Here is a 19,164-nt window from a genome sequence, read left to right as displayed (position 1 = left end):
GATTCTCAGAAAGTCACAATTTCATTCATTTACTCAATACAGATTTAAAAGTGCCTATGTGTTATCAGCTTCCACTGGCAGCCATTTCTCTAAAAAAGAAACCTGAGCTCTTTAGACTGGCCACCAAGTTCCCCCTAAGACTACAGGTGAAAGGATGTTTTTGGAATCGTATTTCTTATGTACCTTTGTAACCTTCAAGCTAAATCATCTTTAACCTGGAGGTCTAACATGATGTTCAACAAAATTGCATCCCGGACATACAATATTAAAAGGTACACTAAGTTCCAAAGTTAGGTATGCTGCAAAATAGTTTTAAACTGAACAACTGTCTGGTATTCATTGATGCTTGAAATTCCAGTCCCAGACCAGCCTGGTGTCCACTGGCATTGACATTTTTGCTTCCTGGCAGAGCTGACGGCATCAGTTTGATACCTGGCTTTAGGATCTGAATATATCCTAGACCTATCAGGCTGGAATCATTCCCTTTGGCCAAGAAGCAGGTATCAGGGTCGATCTGATACTTGGCTGCTATTCCAAAGTGAGTGTTACCATTTCCTGCTGTTCATTTGAGATTGACAGAGGTTTCCAACTTCCTGTTCACCTTCTGGCAAAAGGAGCCGCCGAACTCTGTCCTGTCATTAACATTGATGTGAGGCTGGAATTCATCAGTCTTGTAGCCAACTGCAAAGTTGCTCTGGGTCACTTGGGACTTTGTGGTCTCAAAATTCATCTGCTGGCCAGCCAGCCAGCCAGCCCTGGTAACTAAGCACACAGCACCCTGAATTGAAGGCCTGGTGTTGTGGTAGTTCAGGTTGATGTGTTTCTGCCTATATTCTGCCTCAAATTTCACATCTCCCACCCCACCACCCCCAGGGTTAGGCGAGCCAGGTAAGTCAAAGGTCAGCTTCAGTCCATGTGCAAGCTGATCTAACACAGTAACCTCAGTGCCTAGGCATGTGGTCGGGTTCCATTTCTCTGTAATATGGTACAGATTTTTTTCCAGACTGTGTGAGTTTTTGTGAATTGTGTCTTTTAAGGAATTTGGTCCATTTTTATAAGATAATAAATTTAGGGCTGGAGAGTTGTTTATGGTATTCCTTTGTATCCTTTTCATGTCCATAGGATCTGTAGTGATGGCCCTTCTTTTATTTCTGATAATAGTAATTTGTGTCCTTTTTTTTTTTTGGTAACTTGGCTAGAGGTTTGTCAATTTTATTGATCTTTTCAAAGAACCAGCTTTTCATTTTGTTGATTTTCTTTATTGATTGCCTCTGTCCAATTTTATAAATTTCTGCTCTAATTTTGCAATTCCTTTCCTTCTTACTACTTTGGATTTAATTTTCTCTTTTCTTTCCAGTTCTTAGATGATTGATTTAGATCTTTCTTCTTTTATAGTGTAGCTTTCAACAATATGAATTTTCCTCTAAACACTGTTTTCCCTGCAACCTGCAAATTATGATAAGTTGTATTTTATTTAGTTAAAATATGAAAAAATTTCTCTTACGACTTCTCTGACCCATTTGCCATTTAGTAGTGTGTTTTTTAATCACTGAGCATTTGGGGATTTTCCAGCTACCCTTCTGTTACTGATTTCTAGTTCATTACATTGTGGTCAGAAAACAAATGTATGATGTGTTTTATGACTCAGAATGTGGTCTATCTTGATGCATGTTCTATTTGAGCCTGAGAAAGATGTATATTCTTCTGTTGTTGGTAAAGTATTCTTTAAATGTCATTTAGATCCAGTTGATTGATGGTGTTGTTCAGTTCAACTGTGTCCTTATTGATTTTCTGCACGTTGGATCTGTCCATTACCGACAGTGGCATGCTGGCCTCCAACAGCAATAGTGGACTCATTCATTTCTCCTTTTAATTCTAGTAGTTTTTTTTTTTTCATGTATTTTGATTCTCTGTTTTTAGGTATATGTACATTAAAGATTATTGTGTCTTCTTGGAGAATTGACCACTTTATTATCATATAATGGATGCCCTTCTTTATCCTGATAATTTTACTTGCTCTGACATCTGCTTTGTCTGAAATTAATATTGCTACTCCAACTTTCTTTTTTTTTTTGTTAAAGACTTTATTTAGTTATTTTTCAGAGAGAGAGAGAGCACAAGCAGGGAGAGCAGCTGGCAGAGGGAGAAGCAGGCTCCCCGCTGAGCAGGGAGCCTGATGGGGGACTTGATCCCAGGACCCCAGGATCATGACCTGAGCTGAAGGCAGATGCTTAACTGACTGAGCCACCCAGGTGCCTGCTTCTCTAACTTTCTTTTGATGAGCGTTAGCATGGTTTCTCTTTATCCACCCCTCACTTTTATTTTATTTTTTTGAGAGAAAGAGAGAGTTTGAACAGGGATGGGGAGAGGCAGAGGGAGAGAGAGAATCTTAAGCAGGCTCCATGCTCAGTGTGGAGCCCCCCATGGGGCTCACTCTCACAACCCTGAGATCATGACCTGAGCTGAAATCAACAGTCTGGTGCTTAACAGACTGAGGCCCCAGCCCCCTCACTTTTATTTGATCTGTGTCTTTGTATTTAGAGCGGGTTTCTTTTAGACAACATGTAGTTGGGTCTTATTTTTAAAATCCATCTGACAGTACTTTATTTGGTATATTTTGATCGTGGATGTTTAAAAGGGTAATTTATATAGTTTGATTAACATTGGCCATATTTGTTTCTGTTTTAATTTGTTGCTTTTGTTCTTTGTTTTTTTGTCTTCCATTCTTTTTCTTCATTCTCTGTTTTTCTTTTTTAAAGATTAATTTATTTATTTTAGAGCGAGAGAGAAAGCACATGAGTGGGGGGAGGGGCAGAGGAGAGGGAGAGAAAGAGAAAGAATCCTCAAGCAGACTCCCTGATAAGCATGGAGGCTGATGTGGGTCTCGATCCCAGGATCCTGAGATCATGACCTGAGCAGAAATCAAGAGCCTGCCACTCAACTGACTGAGCCACCCAGGTGCCCCTGCATTCTCTGGTTTTAATTGAACATTTACTTATATTAATTGCCTTCTCTTTTAGAATATCAATTATACTTCTTTTATTACTTTCCTTAGTGGTTGCCCTTGAGTTTGCAATGTGCATTTTTAACTAATCCAAATCGGCTCTTGAATAGCACTGTGCCATTTCATGAGTACTGCCAGTACCTTACACAGAGTACTCCCATTTCATGAGTACTGCCAGTACCTTACACAGAGTACTCCCATTTCCCCTCCCACCATTTATAACAGTGTTGCCACTCATTTCACTGAGCGGTAAACTACAGTCACTAAATTTATTGTTGCTATTATTATTTTGAACAAACTGTTCTTTCTCTATCAATTAAGAATAAGAAAAATAAAATATTTTATTTTTACCTTCATTTATTCTTTCTCTAACACTCTTCCTTGCTTTATTTAAACCTGAGCTTCTGGCCTTTATTTTCCTTTTTGATGATCATCTTTTAATGCCTCTTGCAAGGCAGGTCTCTTGGTGCCAAATTCCCTCCAGTTTTGTTTGTCTGAGGAGATCCTTATTTCTCCTTCACTTTTGAAGGATAATTTTGCTAAATACAGAATTCTAGGTTGGTGTTGTTTTTTGTTTTTTACATCTTAAATATTTTACTCCACTCTCTTACTTGCATGGTTTCTGAAGAGAAGTCCTGTGTAATTCTTTTATTGCTTTTCTGTGTGTAAGGTTTCCCTCCACCTCCTCCTCTGGCTTTTTCCAAGATTTCTTCTTTGTCTTTGATTTTCTGCAGTTTGAAGATGATATGCCCAGGCATAGATTTTTAAAGGTATATACTCTGCTTGATGCTCTCTTAGCTGTCTGGATTTGTGGTTTGGTGTCTCTGCTTAATTTTGGAAAATTCTCAGTCACCCTGCCTTCCGTATTTTTTCTGTTCTTCCATTTCTTTCTCTGTTTCCTCTCTTCTGGCATTCCCATCATTGGCGTGGTATACCTTTTGTAATTATCCCACAGATCCTGGATAGCCCGTCCCATCCTTGTTATTGTTTTTTTTCTCTTTGCATTTCAGTTTTGGAATTTTCTATTGGCATTTATTCAAGTTTATTACTGTCTCTTCCTTCGTTAGCCACTCTGGTCTATTGATCACTAGTCAAAGGCATTAACTTTTGTTACAGTGTTATTTTGATTTCTGCTATTTAAAATCTTTCTTACAGTTTTCATCTCTCTACTTTCATTGCCATCTGTTCTTGAATGTCGTTCACCTTTTCCATGAGAGTGTTATACATAGTAATCATGGTTTTAAACTCTCGGTCTGATAATTCCAGCATCTCTTCCACATCTGAGTCAGGTTCTGATGCTTGCTCTGTTTCCTTAAACTGTGTTTTGTCCCTTCGCATGCCTTGTGATTTTTTTGCTGAAAGCTGGACATGTTGTATTGGGTGAAAGGAACTGAGGCAAATGGGTGTTTAGTGTGCAGCTTTATGTCTCTCTGACTAGGAGTCAGGCTGTGCCTACTGGCTCCATGGGCTGTAGCTGTCAGAGCCTGATAGTTCCTCTGGTGTCCCTGTTGTTGTCTCTCCTGTGTGTTTGGGTTTCCCTAGAGACTCTTTTTATATAAAACCTGAAAGATGTAGTTCTTTCCCTTGTATTCCTCAGTTATTATATAAGAGAAAATTTTATAATCCTATGATTAGACCTCAGTCTTTTAGTGAGCTCCCCCCCCACCCCTGCCCCAGGGCCGTGACCTCTACAAGTGTTCTTTGGGTTTTCCCCCTTAGATGAGACAGGCCAGAAGGAGCTGGATTGGGGTATTCCCCTTCTTCTGTGGAAGGCTAGAGCTGGCTGTGGTGGTGTGTTTTCATACCCCCAGGTGATAGGCTTTGGGAAATCACATCAGTTAGATCTGGTGAGATAATTTCTCTTGAGGGCTGGGTGTGTAAACAACAGGTGCTCTAATGTCCACAATAGCCAAAATATGGAAAGAGCCCAGATGTCCATTGACAGATGAATGGATAATGAAGATGTGGTGTATATATACAATGGAATATTACTCAGCCATCAAAAGAATGAAGTCTTGCCATTTTCAATGATGTGGATGGAACTAGAGGGTATTATGCTAAGTGAAATGAGTCAGAGAAAGACATACCATATGATTTCACTCATATGTGGAGTTTAAGAAACAAAACAGATGAGCATAGGGGAAGGGAAGGAAATAAAATAAGATAGAAACAGAGAGGGAGTTAAGAGACTCTTAACTCTAGGAAATAATCTGAGGGTTGCTGGAGGGGAAGGAAGTGGTTAGGGGATGGGGAAACTGGGAGATGGGCATTAAAGAGGGAACATGATGTAATGAGTACTGGGTGTTATATGCAACTGATGAATCACTAAATTCTACCCCTGAAACTAATAATACATTGTATGTTAACTAAATTGAATTTAAATAAAAAATTAAAAAAAAAAGAACAGGTGCTCTGGGTGTATTTCAGAATTGCTACTTTCCCTTCACCCTGTCATAAGCAGGAGATGATTTTTCTATCTTCCCTGTGAGAACCTGGCATGGCTCCTGCCCATCTCCAGTTTTTTGAGCAGTGCTTTGCCCCATGACTTCAATTCTCTGATGGGCCTAAGAATAGTTGTTGATTTTCAGTTTCTTCTTGGGAAACTGAAAGGAGTGATGGAAACTGGTAGGAGTGATGTCTTCCATGTTCCTTATATGCTGGATCGGAAACTGGAAATCTCCTTCTCCACTTCTGAAGGTTAGTTTTGCTGGATATAGAATTCTTGCTTTTCAGTTTTTAAATTTTAGTACTTTGAGTACATCATCTCACTATCTTTTGGCCTTTCTGTTTTCTGATGATAAATCAGCTGTTGACCTTGTTGAGGATGCTTTACCTGTGACGAGTCAGTTCTTTCATGCTTCTGGATTCTTTGTCTCTGGCTTTCAGTAGTTGGATTATGATATATCTGGTGTGGCTGTCTGTTAATTTATCCTGTTTAGATTTTGTTGCACTCCTTGGTCAGTAGATCCACGTCTTTCATCAAATTTGGGAAATTTGCAGCCATTATTTCTCCCAATAAATGTTCTACCTCTCTCTCTCTCTCCTTTCCTTCTAGGAATCTCAGTAGACATATGTCGGTGTGCCTGATGGTGTCCTCCAAATATCTGAGGTTTTGTTAATTTGTATTCAGTCTTTTGTCTTTTCTGTTCCTCAGATTGGATAACCTTAATTGTCTTATCTTCAAATTCATGGATTCTTTCTTTTGCCTGTTCAAGTCTGCTATTGAGCAATTTTATTGAATCTCCCATTTTAGTTATTGTACTAATTTTAGCTCCAGAATTTCTGGTTGGTTTCTTTTTATAATCTCTTTCTCTTTATTAATAGTCTCTATTTGATGGGCCATCCTTCCCATGCTCTAGTTTTTTCACACAGTGTTTCCTTTATCTCTTTGAGCATATTTAAAAGATTAGACTTTATGCTATTAATAGTAGTCCAACATCTGGACTTTTTCAATGAGTTCTTACTGATTGATTCTTATCCATCTGTGTATGGGCTATACTTTCTTTTTTTTTTTTTTTTAAAGATTTTATTTATTTATTTGACAGAGAGAGACAATGCAAGAGGAGGAACACAGTGGGAGTGGGAGAGGGAGAAGCAGGCTTTCCGCTGAGTGGGGAGCCCGATGCCAGGCTCAATCCCAGGACCCTGGGATCATGACCTAAGCCGAAGGCAGACGCGCTTAACGACTGAGCCACCCAAGCGCCCCTGGGCTACACTTTCTTGTTCCTTGGCATGCCTTATAACTTCTTTTGAAAACTTTACATTTTGTCTATTATAATGGGACAGCATTGGATTCTCCCCCTTCCCCAGGTTTGTTGTTTTTGCTTCTTGTTGTAGTAGTGGTTGTCTGTTTGGTGACTTTTCTGAACTAATTTTGTGTTTCTTCTTGTTGTAGTAGTGGTTGTTTGTTTAGTGACTTTCCTGAACTAATTTTGTAAATTCCGTGTTCTTTGTCAGTATGGCCGCTGGAGTCTCTCTGTTCTATTAGCTCAGTGGTTGGCTGATCATTCAGCCGAGATTCTTTAGATGACTGGGACCAAAAAACCCTCCCCATCTCTGCTGAGGGGCTCTGTGTTGGGGCATAGCTTCAACAATCAATGAGACAGTTCACAACTTACTTTAGCTTAACTTAGATTTCACAGAGCCTCAAGGTCAGCCATAGGTGAGAGCTTAGGTCTCTCCTGAGCCTTTACACGGCCCTGGGCATGCATGTGGCCTTGTAGATTCCCAGAAATGTGTGGGAGCTTTTCAAAGCCCTTATTCCCCAGAGCTCCTCATTCCCTAATCTTTCTACCCCCACCTTTTGGCCAATCTATTGTGATCTGTTATCCACTAGCTCATGCATCGGTGACTAAAACATTTGCCTAGGAAGGTTTTCGACAAATGGCCTCAGATAGCAGTTTTATCACAGGGCCAGAAATCCAAGCCTTTAGAGCATGTCTCCCAGGGAACCTCCAGACAGATCAAATAATGACAATTCTTTGCAAATAAGGTCCATTCTTCCCCCTCTGGTGCCTGACCCAGGGATGCAGGCTGTTATTTTAAAGGCTAACACTCATTGACGCATTGGGGGATGGGCTAGGGTAATATGAAATGCTGCTTATGGAGATTTAGGCATTTTTTTGGAATAAGTGCCCCCCAGGTTACTGCATGGTTTTGCCTAGAGTTCCAAATGAGTTTATTCTGCCTGTTTTTTTGTTTCATTGATTTTTATGCAGATGTGGATTTTGGATTTCCTTACTCTGACAATTTTTGCTCTCATCACCCATGAGTGAGTTTCTTAAGAGTAAATAGGTTCTGTATTTTATTTATCTACATGCTGAGGAAACTTTTGGTCACATGATAGATGTTTGCTACATACTTGTTGCCTAAATGAATGCATGGATCAGTAGGAATTGAAAATAGAGACATTTGAGAAGCTTGGCCATGACTAGAAGTAGGTATGTGGTGCCTGGAGGGGAGATAGTTTTGAGGGAGTTGTTTTTTTTTTTTTTTAACTGAACACATTTATAGGATGTGGTGAGGAAACCGCTGGAGTGAGAACATTAAAAAATCTATATTACTACCTGGCTGTGTTCACCATCTTTGTTTTTGGCAATGGTGTGACTCTGGCCCTAAGTCAGCCTGTGGTTCCCTTCATCCTGAGCTCTTTCCTTTCACATCTGTCTGCTTAGTGTCTCTACAGTAGATGTTTATGGGAAAATAGATTCTTTTTTACAATGCTTTTTTGAGATAAAATTCACATACCATAAAATTTCACTTGTTTTAAGTGTACAGCCCCAGTGATTTTTAGTGTATTTATAGAGTTGTGCAACTATCACCACTATTACCCAATTTTAGAACATTTCCAGTGCCTCAGAAGGGTCCCTTGTGGCTGTGTGCAGTCCTCCTGCCCCTTGCCCCTAGTGTCTGGCAAGCACGGGTCCACTTTCTGTGCTCGTGGAGTTTAGGTTTTGTGCTCGCTGAGGGAGCTCGAGCGTGGTTCCATGTTCCTTCTCAGGCAGAGCTGAGACCCCAGCCCACCCTGTGTGCTCCCACCATAAGCCAGGTTAGCTGGGAAGCCTCAGTGGGCCCTTCTCGACAAGGATGCCCGCTAGAATAAAGCCCACTGCCCTAAGGCAACCAACATATGTCGTAAATTAGCTTATCTCGGGGCTTCTAGGTGACTCAGTCAGTTAAGTGTCCAACTCTTCATTTCAGCTCAGGTCATGGTGTCAGGGTCGTGAGATCGAGCCCCGCCTTGGGCTCTGTGTTGGGCACGGAGCCTGCTTAAGATTCTCTCTCTCCCTCTGCCCCTCCTCCACATCCCCCTGCTTGCATGCTCTCTCTCTCTCTAAAAAAAAGAAAAAATCAGCTTATCTCCTCTCTTCCTACAGGGCACTAGCTATGGAGCATTCTAGGGAAAACAGAAAAACAGTCCTTCAGATCACTTGTCTGTAGGCTAAATCCTGGTTGAGAGGGGCCTTAATGAGAAAGCATACGGGGAATAAGATCAGGCCTTCAGAGACTTCTGAACCAGTCATTATTTTAACAGGTCATTACAAGCTGCCTCTCCACGCCCTGGTACTCTGCGTCAGGTACTGTGCGGCGCTAAGGATGCAGGATTCCTACCCTGGAGGAGCCCATAGCCTCTCAGGGTTGCTGATGACAGGCTTGCCCACGACATTGTCATACAGGAAGGTAACAGACCTCCAGGTGGTGGGAGGACTCTCCTTCTTGGATGTCTCACTGGGAGGAGAGCTCTGTGGTCCTAGAAAATTAAGCAGGCTGGGGGCTACCAGGCAGACATTGTCCCAATCTGTGCTCTTCTGGGGAAGATTATTTTAAATTTCTCCCAACATATTTGTTCATGGAAGCCAAAGATCAGCGTTTTATTAGGAGGGAGCTGTAGTAAGCTGGAATGAATCTCATCTTCAGTGGTGTGATCTTGCTCAGGAAGTGGACCTCCAGATGGTCTTGGACTCCTTGGTGAACCACCAGAAACACCAGTTCATTTAATGAAACATACGAGTTAGGAATGTGTATTTGCATACCGTGAAGTAATCTCAGGCACGTGTGAAAACACATCACGAAATACCACAAGGCATTTCATGGAATGTCCTGCTGTGTCTGGTTTTTCTAACAGTCATTTGCTATTCATTCGTTCATTTTCTGCCAGCTCTTGTTGGATAATTGGTACCAGGTTGCAGATTTTAGGAAAAATCTAGGATTAAAAACTCAAAATTGGGAAAATTCTATCCAATATTTGTGTATGCATACGAAGGGGCAAAAAATTGGCACCATTTAGTTTTATCAGCAGGACACCTCGTTCAGGGCAGGCAGAGGGGGCAGGGTTTGAGAACCACTCACTACAAGTCGCTGGGGAGGATTGTGTAGGAGTTCTCTTCAAATAGCGGAAGCCCTTCTTTATCGACTGCCTGCTGGCCATTCCTTGTCCTTTGCCGTGGGGAGCTGCATCCCTGCCCCTCACTGCCTTGCTCTGCGATGGGCACACTGGGGGAACCCAGTCGGCTGAGAGTTCTGGACCCAGTTGGTGCACTGTTACCTGGTGGCAAAGATCTCTTTTGTTTTATTTTCCTTATCTGCAAAATAGAAATGATAATATTCCCTTGCTGATGTCTCAGTTTTTCCCATGAAAGTCAAGTATTAATGAATAAATATAAAGAATCATTAACTGTTTTCCTTGGGGATTGTGTAGTCATGATTCCGTCTCTCCCTGGATGGAATCCTGATGGCTGCCTCCATGATGGTCCCCGGTGGCCCCACCTTGTGGGATTCATGCCCCGTGTGTCAGCCTCTCATAGTTGGATTGTCCTGTGTGTCCAGAGTGTGGCAGGCATGATGTCATGCCACTTGAGATTAGTCTATACCAGGCACCAGTGTGGCTCTGTCCTCTGGGGAAGCCAGCTGCCTTGTGGCCACCAGCCATCCTGTGGACCATCCCGCCTGATGAGGCCTCTGGCCAGCAGCCATCTGACTGACTTCGAAGTGGCTGTTGCCTAGAGGTAGATGTTGCAGCCTTTCACGCCTTCAGATGACCGCAGCCCTGGTCACTGCTTTGCTGGAATCTACAGAGATCCGAAGCCAAAGAGACGCGGCTGAGTCGTTCCAAGCCTCCTGACTCTCTGAGTTAATAAACGCTTGCTAGTTTCCTGCTCTGATCTGGGGTAACTTGTTATGCAGCGTTAGGTAACTGATACAGTCCTCAAATAGAAAAATGTGTGTATTTGCCCATAGAACCTGTGCTGGTCACTTGGAGGCTACTCAGTTTAACCAACACTCGAGAACAAAAGTGAAAGCGAATGATGGAATGGCGAGAAGGTAGAATATAGACGTGCCTGTGAAGGTTTATTCCCCACTGAGGCCGTCTGTCCTGCACAAATGCCCAGAACGACAACATAGGTACCTTCCACCAGCTTCCGTGACCTGCCAGCAGATGTGTTTCCAGCCTGACAGCCCAAGCCGTGGTTCCTCCGGAGGAGGCCTGCCGGCACCTCTCCTGTACAGTGCGGCCCTGCGTGCCACCCTCTGGTCATGGCAGCCTCTGGAGGGACAGGGACACCAGGAGCCCAAACGCGAGAAGCTATAACGTCAGTGTGAGGAGGTCATCCTGTCTTCCCAGACAGCAACCCTCCGCACCTTCCTGTGTCTGCGCATGCTCTTCGTCGCGCTGTCAGCCGGCTCCGGTCACTGCCCTGCTGACCCCAAGGGGCTGACAAACAGGTGGCTGTCCCAGGGGTATGGCCATGGCAGCTGTCTTCATGGCATGGCTGGAGCTTGCAGCTCCCGGGACGTGCAGCTGGCCTGAAGTGGATACAAGGGAAGGACGGCAGCAGCGGACACAGGCTGAGCCCACGAGAGCAGACGGGACACTCGGCCATCCTCGTTGACTCTGCCCTTGCTGGCATGCCCGTCCTGTGGAAGACAGGGCCTCTCACCAGGGAGCTACACACACACCTCTGGGGAAGGTGGGCCATAGCCGGAGCCCACAAGGGGTTGGCAGGTGAGGGCCACGGGTGAGCTGCTGCAGCAGGGGGTCCTGTCTGTGGGGCCCTGACCAGCAACACGCTGGACACGCAGTTCAGTGAGAGGTAGTCCGGCCTGGCCGTCGCCGCCCTACAGAGCCACCACACCTGGTCCCAAACACATCACACCACTCAGGACCAGACAGAAGGAGCCCACTAAAGAAACACTTTGTTGTTACTTGTACTATAAGACCGGTAGTGGAAGGTTTGGTGTCAGGCCTCTTTTCTGTTCCTAAAAATTATTGAGGACCCCACAGATTTTTGTTTATGCAGGTTGTGGCTACAGATATTCATCCTAAAAATGAAAGAAATTGAAAACTATTTATTTATAAGTGAGAATAATAAACCATTACATGCTATTATAAATGACATCTTTTAATAAAAATATCTGTATTTTCCAAAATTAAAAAAATCTGATGGGAGAAGAGGGACATTGTTTTACACTTTGAAATGCAGTGGGCAGGCTGGAGACCTGGCAGCCGGGGATGTGGGTCTGAGCCATAGGCCCTGAGAGCCAGAGCGCAGAGAGGCACATGCTGGTCCAGGGGCAGGAGGAGACCGTGTCCCGGCTCAGCAGTCAGGCACAGAGGGAGTTACTCCCCTTTCTGCCCTATCCAGGCCTCTGTGGATGGGCTGAGTCCCACCCTCACTGCTTTACTCAGTGTGCAGGTTCAGGTGTGAATCGCCCAGAATAGTGTTTAACCACATACCTGGGCGCCTGTGGTCCAGGCAGGGGACGTGTAAGATTGGCCATCACACCCCAAGAGTGAGACAGAGCTTGTCCCGGCCTGTGGCTCCTGAAAACCCCTGTCCTGGCCTAGAACTGTTGTAAGAGAGCCTGAGCCCGTGTGGGGGTAGGAGGAGCTCCACGTGGAGGAGGAGCTCCATATGGACTGCTGCCTGGAGTGGAGACCAAGGCCGAGGAGGACAGTCCTGGCTCCCTGTGCCTCCAGATCAAGTCTGGGGCTCCCCCAGTCGGCAGCTCCACCGACCACACCTTCTTTACCTTTTCATTTGTCGGTGGACAAACAACTTTGGTTATTTCCATATCTTGGATTGTGAATAATTCTGCAATGAACATGGGAGTGCAAATATCTCTTCTAGATCTTATTTTCATTTCCTGTGGATATGGACCCAGAACGGGATTGCTGGATCCTATCTAGTTCTATTTTTCACTTTTTGAGGAAACTCCATACTGTTCTCCAGAGTGGCTGCACCAGTTTGCATTCCCACCAACAGTGCACGCAGGCTCCCATTTCTCTGCATCCTTACCAACACCTATTGTTTCTTGTCTTTGTGATGATGGCTGTTCTGACAGGTGTGATATCTCATTATGGCTTTGATTTGCATTGTGAAGATGAGTGATGTGGAGCATCATTTCATGTGTCTGTTGGCCATCTGTACATCTTCTTTGGAAAAAATGACTATTCAGTACCTCTGTTTTAAATGAGATTTTTTTTTTTTGCTTTTGAGTTATTTAAAATATTTTGGATGTTAACCCCTTGTCAGATATATGATTTGCAAATATCTTCTCCCATTCAGTAGGTTGCCTTTTCATTTTGTTGATAGTTTCCTTTGCTGTGCAGAAGCCTTTAAGTTTTGCTTATTTTTATGTTCCTTTTGTATTTGGTGTCAAATCCAAAAAATCATTGTCAAGGAGCTTACCCCCTATATTTTCTTCTAGGAGTTTTTATGGTGTTAGGTCTCATGTTCAAATATTTAATCCATCTTACTTGACTTTCTGCATATGATTTAAATAGGGGTCTAGTTTCATTCATTTCCGTGTGGCTGTCCGGTTTCCCCAATACCATTTACTGAAGAAGACGGTCTTTCCCTCCTTGTATATTTTGTTTCCTTTGTCATAGATTAGTTGGCCATATAGCGTGGGTGTTTTCTGGGCTCTTGATTTTCTGTTCCATTGGTCTGTGTGTCTGTTTTTATGACAATACCAACCTGTTTTGATTACTTCAGTTTTGTAATGTAGTTTGGAATCAGGAAGTGTGATGCCTCCAGCTTTGCTCTTCTTTCTCAGCATTGTGTTGGCTCTTTGGGGTCTTTTGTGCTTCCATACAATTAGTAGGCATTTCAGTCCATATCCTATGAGGAATAGTAATCCTTAAAGCAGGGATTACTTTAGGCAACTCAGATTTTCAGAAAAAAATCACTCTGGCTTCAAGGTGGAGAAGAGCCTGGTGGGGCTTCAGAAGGGGTGTCAGGACACTGGGTTACACTTCTGAGTGAGAGGTGAGCCTAGTTTGTGCTGGGGTCGGAGAGGGTGGGGAAGAGGCCGCTGACCTGAGCTAGTCAATGTACACAAGGTCTGCATCCTATTAGACCAGTCACCAAGTTCATGTACATCCCTCTCTCGGGGGAGTATTGTTTTCACAGAGTGAATACATTTCTTATTGATGTGCTCATAAATAGAGTTTCTTCCTCAGAATTCTGAGCATTGCACACAGTGCCCTAGAAAGGGAGGCTATTTATTAACTTGTTCCTGGCAAAGATGTTAGCCACTCTCTCCTGCCCAAGAATTCCCCTAAAACACACAGCAATGAGAACCCACACTCCAAGGCTCTGTTCAGTAGCTCTGGAATCAGCCAGAGGAGCTTTGTTCAAAGACGCATTTCTGGGCCCAGCCCCCAGGGTTTCTGATGCAGCACGTGTAGGGGAGAGCCTGAGGTTTCTCATCTGTCAAGTCCCAGGGACCACGGTGTGAGAACCGTGAGTTAGAGGACGTGTAGCCAAGAGGTGAACTCATGGATGCGGCACAAAGCACGGCCTGTTTCGGTGCGGTGAGTCGGGCAAGTGTCTCACCTGGCCATGCCCTGCTCTCCTCACCTGGGTCTTGACGAGGAGCAGAACGAAGCACCAGGAGAGGCACGAAGTGAATGTAGGTACGTCTCTATGAGAAAGGAAGTGCATCTTATGTTCCTGGAATGCGCCACAGTTCTCAGTGTGAAGTGGGACAGAGAGCACTTCCAGTTCGTTCTTGGAAAACGCTAGTCAGATTCACAGGGGAGATTTCCCGTCGAAGCCTGCGAGGGACCCCCAGCTCTCCTCCTTCTCCACCTCCTCAGTTCTGGAAAATTCCTGGTGGGACTGAGCATTAGGCCGTTGTCTGTCTCTCCTTGTCCCTCAGCTCCCTACCACCAGTGCCTGTCCCCAGACAGGGCGGCATGCTGGGGACCAGCAGTGATGGGGGGCAGAGTGCTGATGCACTCATGTCCATCGCTGACTGCTCTGGGAGTTTCCCCAGGTTGCACAAGGCATGGGATTTCCGAAACAGATGGAAGATCTGTGTCTGCTGGCAGTTGGCTGACCTCAGAGACAGTCGTGATGTGTCAAGAGGAGGCATGGGAAGGAGACAACCGTGGGAGACCCTGCCATCCGGGTGCTGGATCCCCCCAGATTCCTTAGCAATAAGCAATGTGTGGCTCATAAACACGTTCCACTTCCGAAATTCCCACGGATAAAGGCGTGAGTGCTCTTTGCCTGGAGCTTGCACATCGAGTCTAGTCGTTTCCCAGAGTAACCCAAGGGATTGGAGTGGAGGGAAAATGGAACCAGAAGGCGAGTCAGCTTTTGCCCGATGCACACGTCGGTCAGCCTGCAGGTGCGGGTTAAGTCTGCGGAGGCAGGACACAGTCAGTCCAGGCCCCAAAGAACAGTGAAACCCGGGCCGTGGGCCGTGGGAGAAAAAGTAGGCTCAGTAATCAGGAGGTCTTCCTGACCCTGAGGTCGAGCCCAGGGCAGGGCAAATGCACACCTTGACCTTATCCTCTCTTTGGGTGATGTCCAAACATCACAGATCCTCTCTGGAGGGACCCTCAGCACACGATGTTCAACGTTTGCTGAGTTCACACAATGGCAGCATCTGTAAAGCGTGGCACAGCTCCAGCCGGAGGAGTCGTGGGTCTTGCGTTTGGGGATGTGGGGAGGCCAGTCCAGCAACAGTTCATCTCAAGCTCAGAAGAGGAGCCCCTGGGAATTCACACATTGTTTGTTCATGTCTCCGTGTCATGAGCCAGCCTGGGGGATGCCCCAGCCCAGGAAATGAATATATCGTGTGCACAGGTAAATGGTGTTCATGGTTACCGATGCACCGACAGACTGGAGCTTCTGGGGGGGCACTGACCCAGCATTTCCCTGAGAGTACAGGGTTGCAGCATGAGCACCCATGGGACTGCAGGTGCTCACAGGGCATCCTGGACATTGATGCTGGCCTGGGGGCGGTCCCTGAGCTGGTCATCTCTGGCTGTCCTTGATTTGTGTCCCAACGGGCCATTCAGCCAGCAAATATTCACTGAACACCCACTCTGAGCCAGAAGTGTGTAAGTGCATGGAACGCCTCCATGAGCAAAAAGGCAAAGATGCCTACCTTCTGACGGGGACACGGGTAGTTATGATAAACGCAGGCACACGGGTCATCATCACATGCTGTCAGGCTGTTCTGGGTGCCAAGGTGGGAATGAGCGGGGGCAGGACGCGCTAGATTAACCACCAGGGGGCAGCCTCCTCCAGGCTAGCCCGCGTTCCGCCTCGCTGTGCTGGTCCCTAAGACCGCGGGGCCCAGAGTGGAGCCCAAGCTCCGTGTCTCTCCCGATACAGGCCGGGACACCAGAGGGCCCTAGAAAGGGGCGTAGGAAGTGCAGAGTCCTGCTTGACCGCCTGCCCCAGCCCTCAACAAGCAGCTCCCAACCCCGGATACCCAATCTGAGGGCGGCCCTGGGTGGGGCAGGCAAACCAACCTTCAAAGCCTAGCCTGTCCTTTTTGGGAAAGTGGGAGCCAGAAATAAGCAACCGTTCTCTTGTAAGTTTTTAAAACCATATCATCAGCTGCTCTTTTAAACTCCCCCCAAGTTTGGGTAGTTAATAACAAAAACACTAAGCATATTTAAACACTTTCCGGTACAGTTGAAGATCTGGAATCAAACTTTAAAAGTAAAGTAACTTTGAAATGAGGTAAAAGTCAGAACAATCAGTGAGGATCTTGATGAGAAAAGTACGTCCCCAGGCTGGGATGATGCTGAACATTTTGCCACCAAGAACATTTCAAAGGAGGCAATTAGCAACAAGTTGCATCTACGGGCGTTTAAATAAGAGACGGGCAAGGTTAATTGTCCCCATTCGCACAATTGCGTTTCTCGGCTCGCCTGGCAAAGGCCCTCCCTCGAAATCTTCTTTTTCTGGTAGTGGTTCCCTTTGCTCTGCATGGCCCAGGCATCTCACCGTGGGCAGAGCTGCTTTACCGTCCTACTTTAATCCTCAAACTGCATTGATTTGTAATGTCCTGGAGTCGGTTTTCTGTGAAACCCTATTTTCTTCATACAAAGCATACAAAGCAGTGCTAACTTCAAACATCTACAGAGTTGTTTCTCCAAGGAGAAGCACACGCTGGAAAGAAAAATGAAAGTTTCACCGGGTGAGGTCACAGTGGCACCTGGGGCTCACGCTGCAGAAGCATTGTCTTATCCAGGACGGTCCCCGGACGTCCAGCTACGAAGCGGTGTCTGCACGGTGTGCTCTGGGGAGAGAGGGTGGTTTCTGAGGGATCAGCACAACGGGGGACTTGCTGTTGTCTCGTGAACCCAATGGGAGACAAGATGGGAAGGTAAACACACACACACACACACACACACACACACACACACACGTTTTGAAATCAGTGCATTAATGGATCATGTCATAATGCTGCTTTTCAAACTTCTCTTTTTTGTTTTTTGCTTGTCTTCTCTGCTCGTCCCTCCTGAGACCCATCCACGCGTCCCGCACAGGTGTAGTGACCCCATGGCACGCGGCTCTCTGTGCACGCATGGGTGCACTCAGGGGGCGCTCACCTCGCAGGTGCTTACCCACGTGCTTGTGCACAGGGGAGGGGGCTGCACTGCATTGTTCTGAAAGCGGGGTAGTAAAATGCTCTGTTCTGGTTGGTCTTCCATGAACCTGAATTTATTTGGCCCCCTTTAAAAAGCATTTAATTGAGCTCCACCTTTGGTCACTATGAACAGTGCATCAGTAAGTACTTGTGTCCTTGCATTTAAAAAACACTATTTTTTTTTTTAGAGCAGTTTTAGGTTTATAGCAAAGTTAAGAAGATACAGGGATTTCCTGCATTACCCCTGCCCACCCCCGGCACCCACCATCAACATCCCCACCAGATGGTGCATTTGTTACACTGAATGGATCTGCATGGATGCATCATCATCACCCAGGTGCATGGCTCACGTCAGGGTCATGCTTGGTGGTGTGTGTTCTGTGGGTTGGGACACATGTATGATGATGTGTATTTGGCCCTACAGTGTCATACAGCGTAGACGCAGTGCCCTAAAAATCCCCTGTGCTCCACCTGCTCACCCCCCGTCCCAGCTCCTGGAAACCACTGACCTCTCCACTGGCTCCAGGGTTTTTCCTTCTCCAGAATGTCAGAGCATTGAAATCATAGACGCCCTTGTATTTTTATTTCTATGGGGTAAATGAAGGGTAGATATGGAAGTTTTAGTTTTGATTTTCAATTGCTCTTTGCTCATCTTTAGCCGCTGTAGATGCTGGAAAGGTAAAAACCTACCTGGTAAAGCGTCACAGCTGGAACGGCCAATAGACCGAGCCTACGGAGACGAGCCTCTTCTGACACTACCTTCTTCCTGCTTGAAGTGCAGTTGGTGCTGAGCCGGGCACAGAGTCAGGAGAGAGGGAGCTGGCTGTGTAAGTCAGCCATTAGCTCAGCGAGTGTTCACTGAGCATCTACTATGTTCTGGTAGGAGGTTTGAAGGACACAGAGACACAGATACAGATGGAGATGCTAGAGAACAAAGAGACATGTGTGAGTGGTTTGTAGGATGGTGCCAGGTGCCACGAGGCCGTGATAGACCAGAGCGACCGTGGTCTGGGTCAGGCGTGCTCACACAGGCCTAACAAGGACCTGAAATGGGAAGGGGGAAGGGCCTTCTAGGCACAAAGAGCGCTGTAGAGGTGGGCAGGAGCCTGGTCTGCTTCTTGGAAGGGAGAGAAGCCAGCGTGGCCAACGGCCAGTGCCGGAGGCACAGGAGGGGCCAGGCCAGATGCGGCCTTGCTGTTCCTTCAAGGCTCTTGAACTCGGGGGTGAGGAATGGATGTTCGGGTTGATAGTTTCATGATGTAGCTTTCCCCCATTTTTTTAAGTTTATTGTCAAACAGCATAGTGATAAAAATCACTTCATCTACTTTTTTCCAGATTTGCCTGATTATCTTTTTAGATTCTAGAAGTGACTCAAAATGGATGCCTATTAAAGTTTTGCCACCTGTTTCCAAGCTGTCACCCCCAGCTGCTGTGGGGCAGACACCCCCCCCAAAGGTGGCAGGGCTGGGCCTTGCCTGGACCCCGTCAACCCCGCGCGGTTGGTCTTTTAAGCACTCCCAGTCCATTGGGTGGGAAATAAGATTTCATTATTTCTTGCACTTCTTTTACTGGGCTTGTGGCTGAATTTCTCTGTGATGCTACAACATCACGGAACCCTTGTTTCACTTTAGGGGTTTATATTTTCTTAAAATGAGCTGTGGGATTGAATAATAGGGATAGAGAATGGATTTAGGGCTTTCGGCCTTTAGAAACACCGCTTCCGCCGGTAGCCGCATGAATTGCTCCTCTCTACAGACGTA

At 45.7% G+C, this 19,164-nt stretch overlaps 1 pseudogene; it reads right to left on the bottom strand.

Annotated features, from left to right (window-relative positions):
• Nucleotides 1–277: 277 nt before the first annotated feature.
• On the bottom strand, nt 278–1,861 carry LOC113934818 (annotated as a pseudogene).
• Nucleotides 1,862–19,164: the final 17,303 nt, after the last annotated feature.

Source organism: Zalophus californianus, chromosome 13 (genome assembly GCF_009762305.2).
Source record: "Zalophus californianus isolate mZalCal1 chromosome 13, mZalCal1.pri.v2, whole genome shotgun sequence".
Taxonomy (NCBI): Eukaryota; Metazoa; Chordata; class Mammalia; order Carnivora; family Otariidae; genus Zalophus; species Zalophus californianus.
Note: the sequence above shows the minus strand (reverse complement) of the source record. Positions and strands in the feature narration are given on the sequence as shown.